The following is a 24,933-nucleotide window of genomic DNA, read 5'->3' as shown; positions in this document are numbered from 1 at the left end:
TTTGTACTGCAAAATGCTGAATTTACAGTAAGTCGATCAGCAACTGCATGAGGAAGACCGGTAACATTTTAAATGAGATCCTCATCAACACTGTCCATTATTTTTGTACTTCTGGGCTTGATATTATTTTAATTTCATTAGCCTTGGGATCTGGTACAGAGAGATGAGTCGATTACATGCGGCTGTTGCCTTTTGCTTACAGTATCCACTGTGTGGTAACAGCAAAGTATTCTTTTACCTTCTGCTCATAATCAAGGCTGCTGATTTGAAATTTTCATGGAAAGTTGGACTGTATGGCGAAATGTGATCCTAAAAAATTCAGTAAAAAAATCATGGAAAATGCCTAAATCCCGTGTAATAAAAACAGTCACCCTGAAACCATTGGAGTAATTATACAGGTGGACAGAATCACATTTTTATTTCCTCCAGCACTGATTTAAAAATACTCAAATTCAATGTAATAACAACTGAATCAGCAGTCAACCACCATGAATAAGGTAGTCTGCTCACAGTTATATAAAAAAAAGTTTTTTCAAGACTAGTTAATTTATACGACAAATTTAGCACCAGTACAAATTTGTTTTGCTGCTTGTTAGTATTATGCTGGTGTTAACTTACACACTAGATGTCACAGAATGCACTTTCTCATTTACAAATGACATCCTACGTGACCGACTGCATTCCACGAATCCTCCACATCTTCTTGACCTGCCTGTAACCTTCAGTATGATTAACCGCACCATCTTCTGCCCATGCTTCTGTGTTGTCCAATTCTCAAGTCTCTGGTTGTATGCAAAGAATCTCCTGCAACAGCTTTTCTACTTTCACTGCCTAATATTTGATTTAACAGTATAATGATGTGGGTTGTAACGCTAAATAATAGACACTATAAACTTGCAGATACTACAATTTATGCTTTTAATTACTTTTTCCAGAGGTTGGAAAGAACAGTACCCTGAGACAAAACTATGAGTAAACTAACAAGTTTTTTCATTTTGCATGAATTATAGTTTATAGTCCATGAGTGTGATGTATCTATTTCATACCACTTATTATTACATAAAAATAAACCATTTGGATTTATGCTAGCTCCCTCAGAAGTTAGATATAGGTAGTAGTGCCGATAAGTCAATTAGATGAGTCCCCAATGGGGTCCTGTTGTCAAAGCATTTTATTGATGGTGAAAGTGCAAAGGCTGCCTACTCCAATGGATGAGCAGCCAATTTCCATAATCAAGGGCCTATTAAAAGGGCTAGTTTAGTTTTCTGTCCAAATATTGCTTGATGGTTTTGTAGATTCCAGCTACGTGGTGAAGCTGCAAATGAAATGGATGTGACCTCCTTGCGGCACCCTATGGAGGAAGGCCACATGAACCTGTAGTGCTGATAATCTACTTGCAGGGATTTCTTGTCCCACTGTAGATCTCGTGACTGTTTAAAAGTATTTTCAAACTAATCTGACCGTGATCCCAGGGTTCTCCTGCGTGATTCACCAGCTATGATGTCTGTCAGCGGAGCTGCAGTGACTGGACCAGCATCATCAGGATCCTTAACTGAACAGTAGACAAAATTGTTGAGTGGGTCTCACTGGCAGCCAAGTTCAGGTGGGCTGTGGACCCACTTCTCACCCCAGTGTTGAATTCTCCCCTCAACAGATAAAGTTCAGTGTACTTATAAAGCCAAGGATCCTTTTTTTAAAACGTCCTGATCAATATTTTATGCCATCTTCAAAGCTTTGTGCATATGAACTCCTGGATCTCTCTATTTCTATACCATCATTAGAACGTATTTCTTCCTCTGTCTTCTTTCCAAAATGCCTTACTGCACTAAATTACACCTGCCATGTGCATCTCCATCATTGTCATTCTGTAATATTTTGTTATCCCTCAGTGCACTGCATTTCCACATTTTATGTCAGCTGTACTTCAAATTCATTCCTCCCATATTCAGGTCCAGGTTATTGGTGTATGTCAAGAGGTACTGTTGTCCTACTTTCCCTCTGTCCCTGAGAGATACTACTGTACCGTATTTTCCAATCTGGACAGCAACTATTTATAACTAATCTCTTTTATACCCACATTACCAGTAATCCTCCCATGGTTTTCCAATTTTGCTAATAGGTCTAGTGTGTGGCATTTTATCAAATACCTTTTAAAATCCATATACACATCGAAGGACTAAGTGGACCTTACCAGAAAAGATTTGTCTTAAATTATACACAGCAACAGATTTGTTTATTAGCACATGTTCTTGAACATGCAATTAATTTTGACTCGAGTAGCATTTTTCCTGGTACCAGTAATGGACCAATTGGCCAGTAATTACCTGGCTTTTTTTTTTAATAATAATGTACAATTTTTGGAAACCTTCAGTTCCCTGATGCTACTCCCATTTACAACAATGTTTGAAAATTATTTAGTTAAATGATAAGGTAACATGAGGGTTTCCACAAAACCAATTCTTATTTGATTCTCCAACTACTGGACTGTATTGAGCAACTGCTTAAATTTCCTCTCTTCAAAGGTCGAAGCTGTGTAAGTCCATGATTTGTTTTCAGAAATAGTTTATTTACATAACTAGTGAGTGAATAGTATACAATATAAAACTAGAAATCGTACTATTCACTATCTTGGTCTTGAAAGGCCATCCTTGACACAAAAGAATTGGAGGATGCCTCAACAAGGGAATTAACCTAGTTTTATTTATTACGCAAGTGATCAGACAGCAGTGGAGATGAGGTCATTGAATATTTTTAAGGTGGAGATAATAAATTGTTGATGGTATCACAGTGATAGGAGAGAATGTAGCACTCACAACATAGGCTGATCTGCTATGCCTCGATTAAACAGTGGACCAGGTTTGAGGGGCTGAATGACGTACTTCTAATATGCAAAGTAATCGCTGTATAGCATTTTTTAATATACTTTACTTTTGTTCCCCTTATTCCCAATTTATTTCTCCTGCCAACCTTGCTCAGCTTTCTTTTGAAGGCATTGACTCCTAGCTGAGGTATGCTTCCTGGGTTGCTCGTTATCCTTAGTGCCTGTCCAGCTGACTATTTTCCAGATGTGAATTGGCAGGCTATTGGACATTTGAGGACTTCACAGCTGAGTCTAATTTAGTTCTTCTGGCATTGTATGCTTCCCACAGAACGATAATCAGGATCAGCTCTGAAAACCAGTTAAAATCGATTATACCTTAATTGAGATTAGCTAATTCGGCACAACTAAGTGACTGAACATGGATTCATCAGCTGTCACTCCATAGAATGATTTTCAAATGATAGGAAAAGCTTGTGGTGCAATGGTAGTTCCCTATCTCTGGGCCAGAAGATCTGGATTCTTATCCCACCTGCCCTAGAGTTATGTCATACTTGTCTGAACGGTTGAATGATATAGCTATAACTAATGTTTAGTTTGATTATCCATTCAGTGACCTCAGGAGGTGTCAAGTGCAGAGATGAGATGCCTTCTGAAACAGGTCTGACTGGGAAGGTTGATGTGATCTGTTCCCTGATCTAGGACGAACGGCCACAATCAGATTTCATATCACGCTTCACCTTTCGTTTTTCCACTCGGTTACTCATAAGATCTATTTGTTGATTCGTTAAAGAAACCGCATTTTTAAAATCTAAAAAATTCTCCAGTACCCTTCTGCAAAGTCACAGCGGTGTGTTAGTAATTATTGGAATGTTGTGCTAGAAGGTGCTGTAATGCCAAGTTAATGCGCTCCTGAGGAAGGTCTCTTAATTCCTGCTGCTTAGATTGCATGTAAATTTTAATTGACATTCAGTAATATACCACAGAATCATTATTTTCTAATTAATGTTTTTAAAAAAGTCCTATTTCAGGTGACTTTCTGAAATTAGGCCAAGAAATGCTTCATAGTTTTATAATGAGTTGCAAATGTGGCCTCTAAACAGTGGGCAGCATGTTGCTAGACATTATTAGCGTAGGCAACTATAAATGTAAGATCTAAATGAACAGACAAGAGGACAAGTGTAAGAGAGAATGCAAATTGACTGTTGCTTACATTGTCAATATGAAGCCCAGAGAAATGCTCTGTTCTCCCTGAGTTCACAAAAACAATTAAATTTTTTCGTAAGGAGGTGAACTCTTCAATTTAACATCAAGCTTTACTGAATGTGCATCTGCGATAATTGCATCCAAGTCTACTGAGAGTTATAAGGCATCGGTTTGTACAGATTACAGTGAGCACCTGGATTTCACATATCAAGAAAAATGAGAAAAAATGTCAGTTGAATGGAATGGGAGAGTACGTCCACCACCTCAATTTTAACTTTCCTACTGTTTCATATTAACTGGCTGAATGAGTTGAAGCCTTCTTTCAAATCTGATGCTTTACAAGCATAGCTGTTGTAAAGTCTCTGACAATCTGTTATGCATTAAGGATGCAAGGTGAAGTTAGATCCACAATATTTTGGCACTTGGTACAATAGTCCACTAACATGCAAAGCAAGCATTGTGAAACACAACAAACATAAATGACAGAAAAAGACGAGCCAATCCATAGAATAGAATAGCAATTTATTGGCATGTACGTTTTTACAAAAAGTAGAGAAAAGTTTTATAAGTTGCCATCAGGCTACTTCTACATATTCTCTGGGAGAATGGTTTGATTTGATACCCTAATGTCTAAAGAAATAAGTTTTCTTTGTTTGTACTTTAAACAAAAATGCCACCATACAATATCATATACTGTTGAAATGGCAGAGTCATTTCAATGTATTTGCAGTGTCATCCTTGAGCACCCACGAGTACTTGAAAAGCTATACTGGATAAATGTCACTAATTCTGCCTCATTTGCTTGTACCTGAGTCAAATAAGCAAATCCATGTTTGTTTTTTGAGAGCGTGGCAAAATGGAAGAAAAATTCAAATGTTCTGTTCATCTCAGTTACACTGAATCTGTGTTGTTACATCAATAAATTGTCCCACTAGGAAACTTCTTTTGAAGCAGAAGCCTCTAGACAATGAGTTACTTATTGGACTTTAAAGTTTATCAATATAGCAATGGCCTGATTATTCTCTGCAGCTTATTAATTATAGTATTCATCTAAATCCTTAAGTGGTACAAGAAGCTTCAAACATGACACTTGCAAGTCTTATGCTTTAATAGGTAATGTAATTAAAAATGTATGGAGTGTTTATATGCTTTATAGTTTCCTTTAATTCCTACAAATAGTGAATTGTGACAAATGTAATATCAGGACACTGGGAAGATTTGATAAAATTATGACAATTATACTAAAAGTAATTTGCTAACTTACCTATTGCCTTTTCAATAGAGATATTGTAACAAATCAGACCACTTTTTAAATGTATATAGCATCCACAGCATTCCAGTTGTGCACTAAAACTATTGTGACAATAGCATAATCCATTAATTTTATTCCAAATTTTCTGCCTTGTTGAATTCAAAATCAATTGTAATTACTCAGATGGTGGCAATTACTGGAGACAAAATTGGTTGCAATGGCTGAAGTGTGCATCGGTATGAAATCAGTCAAGGACTAAGTTCAACCTTAAGTACCTTCTAATGTATGGAAAATGGGAGTTCACTTTTTTTTTAATAACCCAGAAGAAGTAGAAGTATTGTTGAATAAGCAGAATAACCATTCATAAAGGTTTGGCCATCAAGAAGCTCTCAAACTTAAGTGAGTGCTCCAGTAGTACAGACAAGCTAGAGCAGAGAACTGAAAGCAAAGTGTGGAACTGAAAACAAAAAGGAAAACTCAGAAAGAGGAGCTCAAACATTATATGCAAGGTTAAAGTGATGTTTTCTGAAAAGAAATTATGGTATCGGATGCTACAGACTAAGGACCCCTGTGATCTGTAGGCTGTGGCTTTGATTACAGATTCTTTTAGAGGCATGTTTACATTTTCTGAGTTGGAAAAGTGTGATGCCCTTTGGGTTTTCACTTTGGACATTTTCTCAAATTCAGTGAGTGGAATTTAATATAAGAAATTTCTATTTATATGTCAAGAGCTGGCACACACATAGTCACAATTAAAATTTAAAGGACCAGTGGTGGGCATAGATATGCAGTTATGTGGCAAGGGGTAGGTATTTGATAGTAGATCCCACTATGAGATAGGTATGCGGCAGGTATAGAAGGCTATAAAAGAGCCAATTTACATACGGGGAAGCTTTACTTCATAACCACAACTTTGCTGTGCACCCCTTCTCTGTTAGTACCTTGTGTAATTTTTAATTGTAGTATTTCATCTCCCTCACTACTACGTCCTGATATTCACCCCGCACCAACAAAAATCACATCCAAGCTATTTCAATTGCGTATGTATCTGAGCAAAATATCTAGCAATATCTCAATGCAGATTGTCCTGCGAGTCCTCTTTCCCACAGTTGGGAACAGAAGAACCTTTTCCCTGACTGATGCAACCTGGACAGATATTGAAGAAGACTGGAGCAACCACTGGATCTCATGATGATCTAGGGTCTGATGCAGGACAAGGGTCAACAACCTGCTCCGATCCACCAGGACAGATGGCACAGCCTTACATAATCAAAAGGTTGCTCTGGGGGTCAATGTATCTTTGTGAGTGGATAGATAGGTCAGGCAGGTGAATATGTGAACAGCCTCTGTATTGCAAGACTCTTGAGGCAAAAGCACATGACGATTCAGCTTTTGTGAGTGCGTGGATCCAACACTCTACTATGTGTGATAGATATGTGTGCAGATAAGGGAGTTAAATGTAATGTCACTGCATCTGCACGTTGTCATGCAGGAGAAGCAGCCTTACAACGCAAAGGAGAGGTCAGGGACCAGAGATGGAATATCTAGCTTAAAGCTGCTCACCTTATGGAGGAAGGAGCACTGCAGAAGAGATGACTGTGTGATTACAGCCAGCCAGATTGGAATAGGCAGGCATGAGAGTGAGAATGCTGGCATATGGATACACAAGAGGCATGCAAATAAATATGAAACATTCAGATTGTGCTGATTCTTAATGTGGTTATTTTTGCTTTCCACTGCAGATTCTTACAATCCCAAGTCCAGGCCACATCCATGGCAAAAACCTGAAGATTCTACCTCTGGAGACAGTAATATCACTGTCCCAGAGGATACATCTTCACCTGCCTGTTGTCAAACTCCACCAGTGCAATTACACTCACACAAGCTGCAGAGCCCTCATATTTAGATATGGGAACACAGTTTGGTGAGCACATTGCAGTATCCAAACAGCCAAGAGAAATTGTGACAAGTGAAGTCCCAATGCTCGAAGGACTGATGAGCCCTCACCTTAATCATGTCTCCCCCCAGCCTTGCCTGTTCTCAGGAAAGCAAACAAGCACAGTTTATCTAGTCTGTCTTCATAGCTGAAATACTCTAGCCCAGGAAACAGCTGGTTAATTTCCTCTGCACCCTTTCTCTTGCAATCACATCCTTCCTATACTGTGGCGAGTATAAACTGTACACAGTATTCTAGCTATGGCCTAAATAATGTCTCATCTCTTTTAAGATTAGGTTCTATAGGTTTCTTTCTGTCTAGACTGTCCAGGTCCCTCATTATTTTGAAAACTTCTATCAGATCTCCTCATAACCATCATCTCACCAAGAAAGATCATCCCAATTTCTGCAATCTATTCTCATAACCAAACTTGCTCATTTCTGGAACCATTCTTGTTAATCTGTCCTGCAGTCTCTCCATTTTGTTCACATCCCTCCTATAGTATGGCACCCAGAACTGTATACAGATACACCATCTAAGATCTAACAGATGTCTTATAGAAGTTCAGATCACCTCCTTGCTTTAGTACTCTTTACCCTTTAATAAAGCTAGGCTTTATTAATTTTTTTTTTAACAGCTTTATTAACTGTTCTCTCCACTTGACCTGCTACTTTCAAAGATCAATGCTCATATATACCTAGGTCCCCCTACTGCTACATCCACTTTAGAATTGTACATCTTATTTTGTGTTGTGTGGTGATATTCCTCCTCCGAAAATGTATCACCTCACACTCTTCTGCACTGAACTTCATCTGCCTCTTATCAGCCCATTTCACCCACTTTTCTGTGTTCTTTTGGATTCTACCTCACAGTTTGCAATGTTTCCAAATTTTATATCATCCACAAACTTTGAAATTGTTCTCTGTGCACAAAGATAAAGATCATGCATCAGGAAAAGCAAGGTTGCCAATGCCAATCCTGGCAAACTCCACTACAAACATTCTTCCAACTCAAAAATAACCATGTTTGTATCCATTAATCACTACGTCTGTTTCTTATCACTCAACAATGTGGATACATAACTGACTGCTAATCCTTTTATTCAATTTTTCTCTCAAATTTCTTGTCAGGCACTGTATCCAACCCCTTCTGCAAGTCCACTTACAGCACATAACAGAATTACACTCCTCAATCCTTCAACACCTTCAAAAAACACTCTCAAAATTAGTGAAACATGATTTACCCTTTCAAAATCCATACTGGTACATCCTAATCAGCCCACCTATTTCCATAGGCCGCTAATTCCATTCGAAATAATTGTTTCTAAGAGCTTCCCCACCTCTGAAATTAAACTGCTTGTCTATATTTGCTGGCCTTATCCTTAAAACCTTTTTGAACAAGTGCATTATATTTGCAATTCTTCAGTTTTCTGACACCTCAACTGAGTTTAGGGAAGACTGAAAGACTTTGGTCAAATTCTACTCTCATGTCCTTCAGTATCTTTGGATCTCATCGGTCCAATCTAAGTAACATCAATCTATCCAACACTTCCTCCTTGTCAATTTTGAATCCTACTATAAACAGAGTTTCCTCTTCTGTGACTATGGCCTGGGTAGCATCTGTCTCAGGAAAAATAGAAGCAAAGAATTCATTTAATACTTCAGACATGCCCCTGCCTCCATGTGAAATTTCCGTATGGTCACTAATCAGCTTATTCTATTTTTACGCCTGTAGAAGATTTTTGGACTTGCATTGACTGCCAGTCTTTTCTCAAAAGTCTTCTTTACATGTCTAATTTGTTTTCTCACCTTCCTTACAAATTTCCTTTATTTTCATGGTCCTCAGTCATAAGTACATTTTTTCTTCATTATTTTCTGTCTCCTTTGTCATCCAAGGTGCTCTAGATTTGTTTGTCCTACATTTCCTTTTTGAGGGAATATACCTTCTGTGGTTCTTTGAAGGTGCCACATGCTTAGTTAGTTTTTCCCACCATCCTCATATTCCAGACTATCTGGCCTACCTCTGATCTTGCCCCATTGAAATCAGTTCACCACAAATTGATTTTTCTTATTTTGTATTGACTATTGTCTTTCTCCATCATCATCCTAAACCTTATGATACAATGATCAGTGTCTTCTAAATGTTCCTTCACTGATTGTTGATCTGCTTAACCCACCCCATTTCCAAGAAGCAGGTACAACAGTGCATCCTTTCTTGTTGGACTGGACACGAACCGCTGTAGAAAATGCTCCTGGATACAATATAGGTACACTTACCCCTCACTGCCCCTTACAGAACCAATATCCCACTCTATATTTGGGTAATTATAGACTGCCATTAAAATTCAGAAGTCATGCAACACCAAGTTATAGTCCAACAGGTTTTTTAAAAATCACAAGCTTTTGGAGTGCTACTCCTTCTTCAGATGAAGTGGAGAGAGGCACACAGACACAGAGTATATAGGCAAAGAATATATTCTGTGCCTGTGTGCCTCTCTCCACTTCATCTGAAGAAGGAGCAGAGCGCCAAAAGCTTGTGATTTTTAAAAAACCTGTTGGACTATAACTTGGTGTTGTATGACTTCTGACTTTGTCCACCCCATTAAGACTATTCAATAATGTTGGCACCTGTTATTTCCCTGCAGGTTTGCTCCTCAATATCATTTTGACTAGTTGGTGGCCTATAAACCACACAGAGCAATGTTAATTGCACATTTTTTGTTCCTTAGGTCTAGCTAAATTGAATCTGTCTTTGCATCCCCTGGGGCTTCCTCTTGCTCCACCATTGCAATGTTCAGTATTGTTACCTGTAGTGATTGTAACAAGGTCAGTCAGGTTGACTACATAGAATACAAGTTCCCTGACTGGGGTTGTTAACTTGGTCCTTAATCAGGGAGTCCTGGCTGACAGATATAAACAGGAGTTTCAGAGGTTCTGTTGACTCTGACAGCTGGCTCTGAGGAAGCTGGAGCACTGTCAAGTACTATGCACATGAAAATAAAGGGTGACTTGGTGATGGGTTACTGGCCTCTGAAGTTATTTCACAAATGTTTGCAAATATACTCATTTAAGTAAATCTCCCTATGTGCCATTTTTTCAAATTCTAGAACCTCGCTAAACATTCTTATCTATTTATTTTATTATTTTATTTTACATGTTCACGGGATGTAGGCTTTGTTTGCAACGCAAGTATTTATTGCCCATACCTAATTGTCCTTAAAGTATGCCTTTGACTTGAGAGATAGAGCCCATACGTCTAAATACAGATACAAACGGTTAGATTACATCATCTATTTGTTTGCCTTTTTGTCTTTTAGTATCTCCCTACTGTTTCTGTCTAAATGTTGTCATAAGATGTATTATTAAAATGTTTCATCTGACATGTATGTCCTCTTGGTCATGCTACAAATGACACATTCAAATTCTTATGTTACATTTTTAATTTAAATTAGAGAAAAAAAGACATAAATGGAGTCATAAGATTTAATAACCTTTAAGTGGCCTTATCAATCACAATTCGAAATAAAGGTAGCCATTCGACCCAGATGCTACAAACTGCAATCTTTGAGTGATCTTGCCAATCACACTTTTAAAAAGGGACAAAGAAGCCAGGTTTGTGACCTACAGCTAGAAAAGCAATTAAACTCCAGTCTTACCCAGGGTTTACATAATGGAAGTTAGTTTCTGTGGCTTTGGAAGAATATGTCTCTACGTCAAAGGCAAAACTTTACATTCTGCATTATTTTATGTAACACTTACATAACAAATCAGCATACCAGCTGATCTGTTGTGCACAGTGCAGCAGAAGATGTGTTGATCATGGCTCAGATGGTAGCACTCTCACCTCTGAGTCACAGTTGCAGATTCAAGCCTGACTTCAGAGATTTCAGCACAGCAATCTGTGTTAAGATTCCAGTGCAGCCCTGAAGGAATGCTGCACTGTCACTGATGCCATATTTCAGATGAGACGTTAAGCTGAGGCCCCATCTGGTCTCTCAAATGGATGTTAAAGATCTCGTGGCATTATTTTAAAGAAGTGTAGCAGAGTTAACCTCAATATTTCTTCCTCATTCAATATCACAAAAACAAATAATTTGGTTTTTATCATCTTTGCTGTTTCTGGGAATTATAAATCGATTGCCAAATTGCCAACATTACAACAGTGACAGTACTACAAAGGTATATTGGCAGTTAAGCACTTTAGGATGGCTAAAGGGCATGAGAAGTGCTATACAGATATACATCTCCCTTGATAATGATGTAATAAAGGACAAATAAAACTAATATAAAAATTAAATGGTGACAATCAAAAGTATTTGAAATTATTAATAGAGTAACACTCAGAAGTAAGGACTGCAGGGAATTAAGATTTATTTTTAGATGTAGGGCTTCAGCAGATAATTACAGAAAATAAAACCAGTAGAGGCTTACAAAATTATGAGGGGCATGGATAGAATAAATAGACCTGGGTTGGGAGAGTCCAGAACTAGAGGGCATAGGTTTAGGGTGAGAGGGGAAAGATATAAAAGAGACCTAAGGGGCAACTTTTTCACGCAGAGGGTGGTACGTGTATGGAATGAGCTGCCAGAGGAAGTGGTGGAAGTTAGTACAATTGCAACATTTAAAAGGCATCTGGATGGGTATATGAATAGGAAGGGTTTAGAAGGATATGGGCCAAATGCTGTTAGGTGGGACTAGATTGGGTTGGGATATCTGGTCAGCATGGACGGGTTGGACCGAAGGGTCTGTGTCCGTGCTGTACATCACTATGACTATGAATAGGCCATTCTGCCCTCCAGTCTGATCCCCCATTCACTATGATCAGGAATGTGGTTGAGAAGAATCCCTAATGATTCCCTTGGTATAATTGTGCAGTTGTTAATATTTATCCAGGTTAAAGATTCATTAGGCCTAGTTTAATGTCATAAGGATGCTCTTTAGATAATTGTATACATGCTTAACATAGAAGTCAACTTCAGGTTACAACTTTAACCCATGAGAGTGTAATAATTTTCTTTGATTGTATACAGCACATCTGCTAGTCCAGTTTACGATCTTCTTTACAAAAGTGTTGTCAGCATGATGTGTTAAGTGCAGTATGTCTGTTTTGGGGCTTTTTTGTTGTTCTCGTGACAGGTTCACTGCTTGATATTTATTGACAGCAAGGCAGATGTTGCTATTGACAGAACCCAAGTCCATAAAGAAGAACTAGACAGCACCTCAGAAAAAAAGGAAGATGGTGAGTGATAACATATCAGATTGGTGTCAAACCTGATGCCTTTAGTTTGAGGAATGATAAGTGTTACAGTGGTATGTATAAAGTTGAAAATCACACAACACCAGGTTATAGTCCAACAGGTTTACTTGGAAGCACACTAGCTTTCAGAGCGCTGCTCCTTCATCAGGTGATTGATTATTGAGAGAGTCAAAATCATTGTCCTTAGTCCCCACACAAATTCTGCTCCCTTACCATTGATTCCAGCTCTCTCCCTGCCAACTGTCTGAGACTGAACCAGACTGATGCAACCTCAGTCTCCTATTTGACCTTGAAATGCGTTTCTGAGCCCATATCAGTGCCATTACAGAGATTGCTCATTCCACTTATGAATGTATGTATTAGGTGGAGGCCACTCAGTTCTTCAAGCCTGCTTTGCCATTCAGTAAGATCGTGGCTCATCTGACTTTAACCTTAACTCCTCATTTCTGCCCACCCCAATAACATTTAACCCTCCACGTACCAAGAATCTGTTTACCTGTGCCTTTAAAAATATGCAAAGATGCTGCTTCCATTGCCTTTTGAAGAAGAGAGTCCCAAAATCACTCAACTCGATAAGACAAAAAAAATTCCTTATCTTGTCTTAAATGGGCTATAGAAATAGTTAAGATTTTGAATGCCTCTAAAGAATAAAAAACTGAGAGTGAAAGCTTGCACATGAGAAAGAATGGGAACTTGCAATCATTTCTGCTAATTATACTGTTGATTTCAAACAGTGTCCCTTAGTTCTACATTTTCCTACCCGATAAAACATCCTTTCCTTGTCCACACGGACGTCTGTAACACCTTCTGGTTCCAATCCTGTTCAGCTCATCTACTGCTGCAACTGTCATCTATATCTTTATTAACTCCAATCTTGACTATCCCAGCATCGTCCTGACTAGTTTCCAGTTTTTACCATCTATAAACTTGAGAAGCTCTGTTGTCTATGACCTAACTCTCAATAAATCTCATTCACCCACTATCCTTATGCCCACTGGCACTGATTCCTGATTAACCTCAATTTAAGATTCTTCTCTTTGTTAATGGCCTCTCCCTGCCCCACCTCTACTGTTCTCCAGGCCTAGAAGTCTCTAGGATGTCAGCTTCTCCAATTCTGGTCTATTTAGCTACCTTGATTTTTCATTACTCTTTCTTCTTTTTGATATGCTTCCTCAACCCATTTATTGATAACCTAAAATTATATTTGTCACTCAGAGTCAAATTGTATTTAATGACATTCCTTGAGCACTTGAGCAGTTTTATTATATTAAATGCACTATATATATATACCTGTTATGTTATAGCCAAGTCTTTCTAATATGAAAGATGCAATTCTTATGGAATGTGTTTGCTGTAGAAATAATATGAAATATTTTAGCAGGGTATAAAGGAGTACGTAGAAACTGGTCCTAATGATTTTTGCAGCGTATCAGTTGAGGTATGTGATCAGAGAGTGCTAGGGGAAATTGTAGTCTTTGCTGCTCGGAGGGTTTATCAGCCTGTGTGATTTAGTATGTTAGTTCTGGAGCTGCCTAGGAGTTAAACTAGCCTTATTTCTGATTGACCTTTTCTGGGTAACTATTCAAATAATTACATTGGACGTGTCAAGACTTGAACTCTTAATTTAAAGAAGGATGCATTCACAATTGTTGTTGGACATTGAAACTTCCCATTCAGCTCCCATTAGATTTTCCATTTTGGAGACCTTCTGACTATCCGGAGACTGAAAGATTTGGGTTTCAAAAACTTTTTAAATAATAATTATAATTTGCCCATTAAAAGTGTTTTTTGCAAATTAAATCGTTTTACTATTTATTGTCAATTTATGTATAGCTGTGCTTTAGATCCTTTATGGGTATGGCATCACACGAATCCTATGCCCAGTAAGGCAGGTTACTGCTGAATTTGGTATGCACTATGTGCATGGGTCACTTTACTCTAAATACAAGTATTGTTTGGTTTTCCATCGCAGTCACAGTGTTGTTCTTTGCTTTGTAGACATAAGCACATGTCTTGCCCAGGTAAAATTCTGCTTCATTGAGCAGTAAATACCCCCAATCTTTAGTAGGGCAGTGTGCTCTCTCTAGTTTCAAAGGCCTCATTCATAACCTGTAAACATGACTTTGCATCGTAATCTTCCAGGCCTTGCAAGAGCGAGAGCTGGATCACTCTCTCAGATGCCAAGATGGAGGAAGAGCAAATATGACAAATAGATGGCAATACGTTAACCATTTGTGTGTTGTAAGGCCATGTTCTTTCATATCTCATTGAAAAGTGAAAATTTTTGGATATTTTTGAAGTTAGTGAGTATAAAGAACCTCCTGAAGAAGCTGTGTCCATTTTAATTTCAGTTAATAGTATGTTCTAATCACAACAGAACATTGCACAGACTCAGTGTTATGATGTAAATATAAATTATTGAAGGCTGTCTTCCTATTTATTTTTAAGACATATAAAATTACGTTTGGCTTTGCAATCACCAAAAATACAGCATTTATATCAATAAAGTAAGAAGTGTACAACGTGAGTCAAAAATTGCATTGTCTTTGATGAAAATGCTGTTGTGTTGACAAACAGTGTCAATAACTCCCCCAGTGCTTTCTGCCAATCTCTTGAAGTTTTACTATCAAAGTAAAACCTTAACAAGAGACAATTGATTCTTCTAAGCATGTGAATTATCTCACTTTTGTCTTGCAGTCGTTCTGTCTGATGCTTTTGCTTGTACATCATCCAATTGTAAGAAAGTTTAAACAGAAATGTGATCTATGCATTTTCCATCTTTTGGATTTATATTGAAAATTAAATATAAATAGAAATGTTGCTGCACAAATATTAAAAATGTTCATAGAAATAAAAGTTCAGAATGAGAGAAAATTATATGTTTAAATACGTGGTGTTTGCTGGTTTGGAAAGCAACCTCTGTACATGGTGGAGAATTTTACTTTGCATATTAAATTTTTCTGAGACGTTGATAACTTTCAGTATCTCTGGATAAAGTACAGGTAATTAAGATTATGTTTTGTGCTACATAATTTGTTAATTTAATGAATTGTATTACGACTAAGAAAAGCCTTAAAATATAGGTTCACTTCTGGAGAGTAATGAGTAAAACTGGTCAGTTTTTTGAAAAAAAAAACAAAAGCATAGATTTAAAGTGATCTGTGAAGGAGCAAGACTGAAGTTGCAATATTGAATGCACTGCCTGGAGGAGTAGTGGAGGCATGTTCAGTCAAGGCATTCAAGAGGCCATTTCAGGATCATATGGGTAAAAATGATGTGTACGAGTGTGGAGAAAAAGCAGGAGATTGACACCAGGAAATGGTGTTCATTTAATAAGAAGGTGCAGGCGCACGGAACATTGAAACAACAGATCGAGTGGATCGGTTGGAGAGACAAATAGAAACGATGAGGAATTTGCAACAGCTACAGTATGTGATGGATGGCAGTTATAGGAAGAGGGGAAAGTCTCAGATACAGTCACATAGATGGGTTAACTCCAGGAAGGGTAAGAGAGGGAGGCAGCTAGAGCAGGAGTCTTTTGTGGATATACCATTTCAAACAGGTATGCTGTTTTGGAAAATGTAGGGGGTGATGGATTCTCAGGGGAACGTAGCATGAACAGCCAAGTTTCTGGTATTGAGACTGGCTCTAATGCAGCGAGGGGTACGTCGGCTCCCAAGAGATCAATTGTGTTAGGGGATTCTGTAGTCCGAGGAACAGACAGACGTTTCTGTGGCCAGCAGAGAAAAAGCAGAATGGCGTGTTGTTTCCCTGGTGCCAGGATCAAGGATGTCTCAGAGAGGGTGCAGAATGTTCTCACGGGGGAGAGGGGCCAGCAGGAGGTCATTGTCCACATTGGAACCAACGACATTGGAAGGGAAAAGGATGAGACTCTGAAGGGAGATTACAGAGAGTTAGGCAGAAATTTAAAAAGGAGGTCCTCAAGGGTAGTAATATCTGGATTACTCCCAGTGCTACGAGCTAGTGAGGGCAGGAATAGGAGGATAGAGCAGATGAATGCATGGCTGAGGAGCTGGTGTATGGGAGAAGGATTCACATTTTGGATCATTGGAATCTCTTTTGGGGTAGAAGTGACCTGTACAAGAAGGACGGATTGCACCGAAATTGGAAGAGGACGAATATACTGGCAGGGAAATTTGCGAGAACTGCTTGGGAGGATTTAAACTAGTAAGGTGGGGGGGGGGGGGCGGACCCAGGGAGATAGTGAGGAAAGAGATCGATCTGAGACAGGTACAGCTGAGAACAGAAGTGAGTCAAACAGTCAGGGCAGGCAGGGACAAGGTAGGACTAATAAATTAAACTGCATTTATTTCAATGCAAGGGGCCTAACAGGGAAGGCAGATGAACTCAGGGCATGGTTAGGAACATGGGACTGGGATATCATAGCAATTACGGAAACATGGCTCAGGGATGGGCAGGACTGGCAGCTGAATGTTCCAGGATACAAATACTACAGGAAGGACAGAAAGGAAGGCAAAAGAGGAGGGGGAGTGGCATTTTTGATAAGGGATAGCATTACAGCTGTGCGAAGGGAGGATATTCCAGGAAATACATCCAGGGAAGTTATTTGGGTGGAACTGAGAAATAAGAAAGGGATGATCACCCTATTGGGATTGTATTATAGACACCCCCAATAGTCAGAGGGAAATTGAGAAACAAACTTGTCAGGAGATCTCAACTATCTGTAAGAATAATAAGGTGGTTATGGTAGGGGATTTTAACTTTCCAAACATCAACTGGGAGTGTCATAGTGTTAAAGGTTTAGATGGAGAGGAATTTCTTAAATGTGTACAAGACAATTTTCTGATTCAGTATGTGGATATACCTAAGGTGGAAAACTTGACCTACTCTTGGGAAATAAGGCAGGGCAGGTGACTGAGTTGTCAGTGGGGGAGCACTTTGGGGCCAGTAACCATAATTCTATTCATTTTAAAATAGTAATGGAAAAGGATAGACCAGATCTAAAAGTTGAAGTTCTAAATTGGAGAAAGGCCAATTTTGACGGTATTAGGCAAGAACTTTCAAAAGCTGACTGGAGGCAGATGTTCGCAGGTTAAGGGAAGGCTGGAAAATGGGAAGCCTTCAGAAATGAGATAACAAGAATCCAGAGAAAGTATATTCCTGTCAGGGTGAAAGGGAAGGCTGGTAACTATCGGGAATGCTGGATGACAAAAGAAATTGAGGGTTTGGTTAAGAAAAAGAAGGAAGCATATGTCAGGTACAGACAGGATAGATCGAGTGTATCCTTAGAAGAGGATAAAGAAAGTAGGAGTATACTTAAGAGGGAAATCAGGAGGGCAAAACGGGGACATGAGATAACTTTGGCAAATAGAATTAAGGAGAATCCAAAGGGTTTTCACAAATATATTAAGGACAAAAGGGTAACTATGGAGAGAATAGGGCCCCTCAAAGATCAGCAAGGCGGCCTTTGTGTGGAGCCACAGATAATGGGGGAGATACTAAATGAATATTTTGCGTCAGTATTTACTGTGGAAAAGGATATGGAAGACATAGACTGTAGGGAAATAGATGGTGACATCTTGCAAAATGTGCAGATTACAGAGGAGGAAGTGCTGGATATCTTGAAACGGTTAAAGGTGGATAAATCCCCAGGACCTGATCGGGTGTACCCGAGAACTCTGTGGGAAGCTAGAGAAGTGATTGCTGGGCCTCTTGCTGAGATATTTGTATCATCGATAGTCACAGGTGAGGTGCTGGAAGACTGGAGGTTGGCAAATGTGGTGCCACTGTTTAAGAAGGGTGGTAAGGACAAGCCAGGGAACTATAGACCGATGAGCCTGACCTCGGTGGTAGGCAAGTTGTTGGAGGGAATCCTGAGGGACAGGATGTACATGTGTTTGGAAAGGCAAGGACTGATTCTGGATAGTCAACATGGCTTTGTGCATGGGAAATCATATCTCACAAACTTGATTGAGGTTTTTGAAGAAGTAACAAAGAAGATTGATGAGGGCAGAGCAGTAGATGTGATCTATATGGACTTCAGTAAGGCGTTCGACAAGGTTCCCCATGGGAGACTGATTAGCAAGGTTAGATCTCATGGAATACAGGGAGAACTAGCCATTTGGATACAGACATGGCTCAAAGGTAGAAGACAGAGGGTGGTGGTGGAGGGTTGATTTTCAGACTGGAGGCCTGTGACCGGTGGAGTGCCACAAGGATTGGTTCTGGGCCCTTTACTTTTTGTCATTTACATAAATGATTTGGATGCGAGCATAAGAGGTACAGTTAGTAAGTTTGCAGATGACACCAAAATTGGAGGTGTAGTGGACAGCGAAGAGGGTTACCTCAGATTACAACAAGATCTTGACCAGATGGGCCAATGGGCTGAGAAGTGGCAGATGGAGTTTAATTCAGTGAGGTGCTGCATTTTGGGAAACCAAATCTTAGCAGGACTTATACATTTAATGGTAAGGTCGGAGGGAGTGTTGCTGAACAGAGACCTTGGAGTGCAGGTTCATAGCTCCTTGAAAGTGGAGTTGCAGGTAGATAGGATAGTGAAGAAGGCGTATGGTATGCTTTCCTTTATTGGTCAGAGTATTGAGTACAGGAGTTGGGAGGTCATGTTGCGGCTGTACAGGCCATTGGTTAGGCCACTGTTGGAATATTGCATGCAATTCTGGTCTCCTTCCTATCGCAAAGATGTAGTGAAACTTGAAAGGGTTCAGAAAAGATTTCCAAGGATGTTGCCAGGGTTGGAGGATCTGAGCTACAGGGAGAGGCTGAACAGGCTGGGAATGTTTTCCCTGGTGCGTTGGAGGCTGAGGGGTGACCTTATAGAGGTTTACAAAATTATGAGAGGCATGGATAAGATAAATAGGCGAAGTCTTTTCACTGGAGTCGGGGAGTCCAGAACTAGAGGGTATTGGTTTAGGGTGAGAGGGGAAAGATATAAAAGAGACCTAAGGGACAACTTTTTCATGCAGAGGGTGGTACGTTTACGGAATGAGCTGCCAGAGGATGTGGTGGAGGCTGGTATAATTGCAACATTTAAGAGGCATTTGGATGGGTATATGAATAGGACCAGATATCCCAGGTGCTGGCCGGGTGCTGGCAGGTGGGACTAGATTGGGTTGGGATATCTGGTCAGCATGGACGGGTTGGACCAAAAGGTCTGTATCCATGCTGTACGTCTCCATGACTCTAACAATGAAATTACAAAGCACATTGAAGCTATAACATAAAATGTAAAGCAAAACAATCCACATTGTGGGCAGCACGGTGGTACAGTGGTTAGCACTGCTGCCTCACAGCGCCAGAGACCCGGGTTCAGTTCCCGCCTCAGGCGACTGCCTGTGTGGAGTTTGCACGTTCTCCCCGTGTCTGCGTGGGTTTCCTCCGGATGCTCCGGTTTCCTCCCACAGTCCAAAGATGTGCAGGTCAGGTGAATTGGCCATGCGAAATTGCCCGTAGTGTTAGGTAAGGGGTAAATGTAGGGGTATGGGTGGGTTGCGCTTCGGCGGGTCGGTGTGGACTTGTTGGGCCGAAGGGCCTGTTTCCACACTGTAATGTAATCTAATCTAATCTAATCTAAAATTGGTGGTATTAATGGTCGTGAACAGACCACTGAGAAGCTGGCCTGTACTGTTAATGAGAACATGTTGAACTGATGACTTTTGTGATTGGAAGTCCTAAGATGCAAAAGAAAATACTCTTAAAATTGTTAATAAGTGTAACAAAAAAAGTAAACTGATTTGGATCAAGATGATCTAATGTAACATAAAGGGCCATGATGTGGAGTTGCCGGTGTTGGACTGGGGTGGGCAAAGTTAAAAATCACACAACACCAGGTTATAGAGCAACAAGTTTATTTCAAAGTACAGTACAAGCTTATGGGACGCTGCTCCTTTGTCAGGTAGCTAGTGGGATAGGATCATAGGACACAGAGTTTACAGTAAAAGATTGAAGTGTCATACAGTTGATGTGATGTATTGAACAAACCTAGATTACTGTTAAGTCTTCAATTGCTTAGAATGGTTTGCAGGTTTCACTGCATTAATATGTAAATCTCAGAATTTCTTTCAAGTTACATTCCTGAGATAACTTAAGATTTTATATAAAAAAAGGTAACGCTTCACACAATGCCTTAAAGGTGTGAGTCTGTTTGTATTCCAACCTTGAGTCAGACTGGTTTAGGGGGGGAATTTGCATTTGCAGGTTTGTATTTGCAGATACATTCTATTTTGTTCAAAAAAGCAGACAATCTGTCGGGAGTCAGTTCATGTGACATTTATAAATTCCCACTTTGGAAATAAAACCAGCCTGACTCAAGGTTGGAATACAGACAGACTCAAACCTCACGCTTTTAATGCATTGTCTGAGCTGTGATGTCACTTTTTTTAAAAAAAACCTTAAGTGATCTTGGGACTGTGACTTAAAAGAAGTTATGGGATTTACATATTAATGAATCAAAACCTGTAAGTGATTAAAGACTTAACAGCAATCTAGGTTTGTTCAATACATCGCATCAGTTGTATGACACTTTGATCTTTTACTATAAATTCTGTATCCTGTGATCCTGCCCCACTAGCTACTCACAAAGGAGCAGTGCTCTGAAAGCTTGTACTTCCAAATAAACCTGTTGGACTATAAAATGAGATTGTGTGATTTTCAACTTTGTAACACAAAGGGGTCAGTTCTAATTTTGGAGCTCTGCGGGGTCTCTGACTAGAGTGTATGTACTGAACAGTGCTAAAATGTACTACACTAAACATCTTTACATTAGAAGTACCAGTCATCCTCAGTGGCTACTAACTATTATATTTATAAAGCCATGGTGAAAATCGAAGTGTGTGATGGATACAAGTCTTCCGCAGAAACTGCATATAAGGAAAACTAGCTTAGCTGAACTGAGTGAAATTGCGGTTGAATAGAACAGAAATTCCTGATGTCAAACCAGTAACAAAGGATTTTTGAAGTCTGTGATCATGGAGTAACCCCACATATACCAGCACCATAATAAGAGTGTGATTCTATAGGGGAATTGGTAGAGAATGGTTTACTGCCAGTGAAGTTAATTTGTTGCAGTCAAAAGGTTGACCATGAGTTCACGACCTTAGCTAAACCAAAATTGCAAATACTACATATTTTGACAAAATAAAATGCTGTTACTACCCCTGGCCTGGGTACGATGAGTAACAAGACAATTTGTAATGATCAAGATGGCTTATGGTCAGAATTTGTATCCAGCATATTTGGTCACTGCATGAATTTCACATGAGATTATAGGTGTCTTAATCCTGTATTGTGCAAGTGCATGATTGAAGAGCCTCACACACAACTCATAAGTAGAACCTGTGGTGTTTAGATAGACAAAGCCATTGAATGCATTGACTGACCAAGACAGGACCCCCTAAATTGATCGAGTTTGACCAAGTGAAGGTCCCTGAGGAGCACCCTACTCTGATGCATAAGGGAGATACCTTTCTTACATAGAAAGTGGTCTGACATTAGAGCTGCACTTTGGAGATTCATCTCAGACTCATTTAGAATACAGTTATACACTTTAGTACTGCACTTTGGAGAGCAAAGTGTATAACGTTAAAAATCACACAACACCAGGTTATAGTCCAACAGGTTTAATTGGAAGCACACTAGCTTTCGGAGCGACGCTCCTTCATCAGGTGATTGTAGATGGCTGTTCGGAGCGTTGCTCCGAAAGCTAGTGTGCTTCCAATTAAACCTGTTGGACTATAACCTGGTGTTGTGTGATTTTTAACTTTGTACACCCCAGTCCAACACCGGCATTTCCAAAAAGTGTATAACTGTATTCTAAATGAGTCTGAGGTGTGTGGTGAGGCTGGTGTGCATCCGGTGCCAAACTTCATGGATGAGATATGCAGCCAGTCACTGCCCAAGGAGTGTGCCTGAAAAGTTTAGAGACTCCTGTCCAAAATGGAGGCCTAAAGGAGTAAGTGGCAAGCTGGAGTTACCAGGTTCTCACTCTGGCTTTCATGTTGGGAATTGTGACCATCTGGTTTCTCTCTGCCATGTGGGAGAATAGCAAGATGCATATTAAAGAGGCAAGAATAGACAATAGTGAAATGTAAACGCATGCAAAAAAGATTCTTGCCACTCACTTGCGGGATTCTCAACTCAATTTATAAATCTTGGGTGAAGGTTTCGCAAAGCTGAGAACCTTTTTTTATGATATTGCCATACTTACCCAACTAACTCACCATTGCCTAAGTAAATCAGTGATGGGAATATTTGGCACAAAGCGTTCACCCTTAAAGGTGTTTCTGCTATTGGATAACATTTACGATGCAATCCTAACTATGCTAACAATTACAATAACAACAATCTAATCTTAACCAGTTTAAGATTATCAGTCAGGTTTCAAGTAATGCCCATATATATGCAAACAGAAAGAACATATCCAGGCATTGTATCTTTTTCAGCTGAACAGCTCACGGGGCAGCTTTTTCCTGGTACACACATGACAGTGCCCCTGCCAATCACAGTCCATGTTCCAACCAGTCACCACCACCACCTGATACAGAATAAATTGTTGTTCCCTTTAAGATTTGATATTCTTGCAATTCTGTTCTGATGAGTATAAAACAAAAAACTTCAACAGCATCTCTATTTCCTTCAGAAACCCTCAAGTTCTATACTACTGAGTGACTTTGCATTAAAAATTGATGTATTTCTGAAATTGCTGTGTAAGACTGTAAAATATTATTGATAGACTGTAAAATATTATTTATAAGGATTTCATGACTTTACAATCAATATATCATCTATAAAAACATTCAGCTATAGACTGTTTTAAAGTGTTTATCTGCACATCTTCATTGAATTATTGTTTGAAATATTGTGCTTTATGCTCCACAATGATATTTATAAATGATTTTTATTTGGCTGTTACATGTAACATTATAAAGAGAAAATTACGAGTAAATGTTTTGCTCCAATATTCTTCTAGGAAATACATTCAAGTTTTTTTATCTGTTGTATCATTGTTCAAATGTCCCTCTGAATGCATCCTTATTTATGTTGGTAAACACATCAGAACTCCCACAGCAGAACTCTTTTTCTATTGCACTGGGCTTCTCAGACAAGATGAGAGTTCAAAATATTCTCAATGAAAATCTAACTTTGGTTTCATCACAATACTCCACTCTGCTGGGGCAAAAGGTTAAAATGCAGCTGCATAGCAGCATCATAATTACTCTGTTGGCACTGTTGATTGCTGTGGTGTACTCAAAAGGTGTAATTAATGGACCATGACCTTCAAACTGCTTCAGTGACTTTGCAGATTTGTGCTAAAATCAATACAGACTAATCACACATTTTCTTTATATTTTAAAATAATTATTGTGCTACAATAGTTTGCTCACTCAGCCATGTTATAGGACTAAGTAGTTCTAGATGGTTATCAGAAATCTGGCAATCTAACTTGTAAATCTATGTGAAATCCACTGTTTAAGTCTCAAACTCTATTGGCTGTTCAGACTATAGCCGAATAAGTATAGTGTGCTACTAAAATAATGGCTTTTTACAAGATTAAATACTTGGCAATCATTTTCTACTTGATCTGCTGTATTTTCTTTCCAGTATTGCACATTATACATTTTCTTTAGTACTTAAGAAATTAATTCAAAACACCACCGATGGTTTCCAATTGGTTTGAGACTATTAAGAAAAATCTTGTTTGGAATTCCCAAATTGGCTGACGACCCTTAACTGTAGGGAATCTAATCTAAAGGTGGAACCAACAAAAGGGGGCTGCAAGGGGAGAGGAAGAGCAGATGGAAAACATTGGTATGTGGGTTTAAGGAGGTTGCAGAGATGAGGAGGAATGATATTGTGTAGCAATTTGTAAACAGGGATGAGGAATTTAAAATGCTTTGTAGGAAGTATTTTGTGATAGAGAAAATAGGGAAGTAGCTAGAGGACACCCTGAAACAGGGCACAGTCCGCAAGTCTGGGGCTATTGGCTTGAAGTTGGATGGCAACAGGTTCAATGGACTTGATGAAGAAAGGAATGCTGAAAATGGTAGTTTAAGAAACATACGAGATGAAAGAGTTATTTTTGAAAAAGGGATGTGGAGGGACAGGTTCTGAGGAAAAGAAGCCATGAAGGGTATGGACACACACCTTGTAGAGATTATATAGAGAGAAAGTGGTTGAGAGGATAAAAGGCACAAGAGGTGACTTTGCAAAGGAGAGAGAATGACCAGAACATTGAATTAAAGCACCAATTTTTTTTTTTAGATTAGATTAGATTACTTACAGTGTGGAAACAGGCCCTTCGGCCCAACAAGTCCACACCGCCCCGCTGAAGCGCAACCCACCCATACCCCTACATGTACCCCTTACCTAACACTACGGGCAATTTAACATGGCCAATTCACCTGACCTGCACATCTTTGGACTGTGGGAGGAAACCGGAGCACCCGGAGGAAACCCACGCAGACACGG

General features: G+C 39.3%; 1 protein-coding gene and 1 pseudogene across 2 annotated transcripts in view; one reads left to right on the top strand and one right to left on the bottom strand.

Moving 5' to 3' along the window:
* Positions 1-24,933, top strand: part of stx18 (syntaxin 18) — a 159,089-nt gene that overhangs the window by 94,860 nt on the left and 39,296 nt on the right. The window lies entirely within an intron of this gene.
* On the bottom strand, positions 14,309-15,195 carry LOC122539239 (large ribosomal subunit protein eL33 pseudogene; annotated as a pseudogene).

Source organism: Chiloscyllium plagiosum, unplaced genomic scaffold (genome assembly GCF_037043375.1).
Source record: "Chiloscyllium plagiosum isolate Xiang-an unplaced genomic scaffold, Cpla_swu_hap1 HiC_scaffold_36, whole genome shotgun sequence".
In the NCBI taxonomy this organism is placed as follows: Eukaryota; Metazoa; Chordata; class Chondrichthyes; order Orectolobiformes; family Hemiscylliidae; genus Chiloscyllium; species Chiloscyllium plagiosum.
Note: the sequence above shows the minus strand (reverse complement) of the source record. Positions and strands in the feature narration are given on the sequence as shown.